Raw genomic sequence first — 3,383 nt, 5'->3', positions numbered from 1 at the left:
TGTCTCCTAATTCTGAATAGTGGATTATTTAATGCAGTCCGTCCAAATCTTCCTCTGCTTCTTTCTGCTCCTCATTTCTCTGACTTTCATTAAATCCTATAAAAACATCTTCTTCTCTTTTCTTTTACCACCTTTCCTTCAGTCTTTGTTTAATGATACTTTTAATTTCTGTCTTACTTAAGCAGAGGTACAAGTACTTCATCACTGTGCTTTACTACACTTTTTAGGTATCTATATTTTACTCCATTACTTATTTTTCTTCCTACCTCTAACTTCTACTCATTAGATTTTCACACAACTATCTGTACTTTCTATTTATCCATTTTCTGAGACCAACAGGCCTCCCTCATCCTTGGCCCTGTCTCAAAGAATTTTTACAAATAGTCAAAAAATTCTGCATCTGGCTGTTTTTTTTTTTTTTTTGAAGGTTACTTTATAATTTTATACTTTAAGTAGTTTTTGGAGCTCATACTTTTTCACTTTTACTTGAGTAAAGAGTTCAAGCTGATACTTCAACTTTTACCAGAGTGTTTTTAAACTGCAGTATCTATACTTCTACTGAAGTAACAGATGTGTGAATTTTTGACACCACTGTACTTAAGTTAATCAACCTGCTGCTCTTCCTTCCCACCATGGAGGAGTAGCCGCTGGTCTGGCGCCCCCTGCTGGGCCGGAGCTGCTCCCTGGATCAAATCATCCCTCAGAACACAGCTTTCTGACAGATTTAATATTTACTCTGAATTTATCGATCAGTTCATAAAGAAAAAATATGACAATCAGAAGAGATTAATTAGTAATTCAGCGCTTAATACTTTAATCTGCAGGTTTAGTCAGAGTTTCAGTTTAAAATATTTTTTCTTCTTCTTTATCAGCAGTGGTGGAAAGAAACAAAGTACATTTACTTGATTACTGTACTAAGTACATGTTTTTGAGTATCTTGACTTTACTGGGGTCATTAAAACAGAGTGTGCACGAGGAGAAATGGGCTCGTGCACGCTCTCGCACGTGTTTAATAGTGTTCCTTCTCGGGAGCCAGTACAGAGTTGTGTGTTTGTGCATTTTTTTGAAGTGCAGAGTGCGGGTCTTTTAAAAAATTCTTAACATTCCTCCACTATACCTTTAACCTGAGTGGATGTTTGACAGAATCATTTTTTCTTGTAGTTGAATGAGATTTGACTATGAGTATCAATACTTCTGCTGAAGTACTACGGTTGAGTACTTCATCGTTTATTAGCTCCTCTCTGAGATCCTCTTCATTTTATAGTTTTTTCCTCTTAACCTTAATGTAACACCTACATATTTCTGCCCATCATTAAATACTAGTTGTTTTAGCTTCATGTCACTCAGAGCAGGAACATAAAAATATGTTCAACTTTACATGCGGAGAAAAAAGCAGTTTATTTCCTTCCCCACTTACAGGCAGAGCTGATAGGAAGAGAGATGGAGGGAAAACATTGAGTGACTCCTGGAAAATGAGCTGTTAGAGGCTGGAGGGGGCCGACAGGAAAAGAAGTTTTTGAGTTAAAGAAGGACGATGCATAAAAACTGAACCCGGTTTAAACAGAAAGAGGACAGAACAGGATACAGAATATGACAATTTATTGTGAATCAGGGATAAACAGAACTTTTATTTATTTCTGCAGAAAATATCCCACTGAAAGCAGCAATAAAACACAAGTAAACCTCATTTTAACAGGAATATTTTCAACACGTACAAATATTGTACACAAAAGGATGCTGGTAGAGAGACGTCGGTGCGAGAGGAGAGGTGCTCGATGTGCGTTCATGTCGTAGAAAACCTCCTGAGGAAGAAGATGCTGTGGAAATATTTCTGTGGGTGAAGGATCCTCTGTGGATCAACATTCAGTCGGAGAAGCTGGCTTCAGATTCAGGCTAAAAATCAAACAACCAAAATAAAACCTCTCTGAGCAACACAGGAAAGTTTAACCTTCATGTCAGCCTGCACTGGAAAAAAATCTAAATCTAGATAAATAAATGTATTTGTTCTTGAATTGAGGAGCTAAAAGAGACATTTCTCCAATGGAAAAAGGAAATTTACACTTAAAATAAGAAAAAACAATTGCATTGTCTTATTTCAAGTGCATATTATTGAATTATCTTATTCTAAGAGTAAAAATACTCTAGAATGAGTATTTTTACTCTTGGCAAGTCATCTTATTTTCCTACTAAAATTAAGTGTAAATGAATTTAATTTAAGACATTTTTACTTATTTCTAGATTGTTTTTCCAGTGTGCATGACGGAAACTTCACACACCTCTGAAACATTTACCCTTAATTTTTATAGGTAAATAAGATGATCTGCCAATTAAATTAGTATTTTTAGTATTTTAATAAGATAATTGGATAATATGTGCTTGTAATAAGACAATGCAGTTTCTTTTTCTTATTTTAAATGTAAATTGTTGTCTTGTTCCGTTGCAAGGTGTCTCACTTCTCTGCTGAATTCAAAACAAAATGCACTAATTTTAAGAAAAAAATAGCTTTTTAGATTTATATTTTTTGCAGTGTAAACGTCGCTCACGCAGTCAAATCACAGATTAATACCGAACCTCTAAGAAGATACCAATTTTAAGCCTTATAAAATACATATTCTGATTTTTAAGATTTAAAACAAAAAGTGTTGCAAAAAATTCCAACATTTAAAAAATAGAATTGAGAAAATTTACATTTGAATAACTGTTATCATCTTTGAATAAATAGAAACAAACTGTATTATCGTTGTAAAAACTGTAAATGTGCCGTTAGAAAAGTGTGAAAAACCAGAATCATTTCATTTCAAAGTGATTTTAGCCCAGTAAGCACTTAGAGAGCGAGCAGCAGTGTCCCAGTTCAACCACAGACTCAGACTTTATGGCAGTTAAAACATTACAGTCAAACTTTAGCAAAGTTCTGCTTTAAATCACCTCACAGAACAGAGACATTAATTAGTTTAACTCCTTACCTGAGTCACGTCACATTTCAAGCAAAGCAGTAAGACGTCGTACCTCATTTTAACTCTAGGTGTCACTACTGAGGAGATAACAGGACTAGAAAGGCAGGAAAAAACCAGAAGAAGCTGGATGTTATTTTTAGAAAACCAGAAAGAAACTGTTAATAAATAAGTTTTTCATGTTTCTGTGTTTGGATCAACGTAGCTTACGGCTTATTTAAAGGAGAGCGAGGAATAACCAATGGATCATTATTTATATATAAAACTAATACGTTCGCAGTTATTTAATGATTTAATGAATTTAGTGTTAATCGGTAAAACAATAAAAACAATAAGCGGCCATTTTTGCCCAAATATAGTAGCCCCTCCCTCCTGCCATCTTCCAGCAGTGACGTCACGGTGCGGTAAGCCTAGCGCCATTCTCCCCGCTTT

The sequence above is a fragment of the Cyprinodon variegatus genome, unplaced genomic scaffold (genome assembly GCF_000732505.1).
Source record: "Cyprinodon variegatus isolate N-32 unplaced genomic scaffold, C_variegatus-1.0 Scaffold65, whole genome shotgun sequence".
NCBI classification, from domain to species: domain Eukaryota; kingdom Metazoa; phylum Chordata; class Actinopteri; order Cyprinodontiformes; family Cyprinodontidae; genus Cyprinodon; species Cyprinodon variegatus.
The sequence above is the reverse complement of the archived record's forward strand: the minus strand, read 5'-3'. Positions refer to the sequence as shown.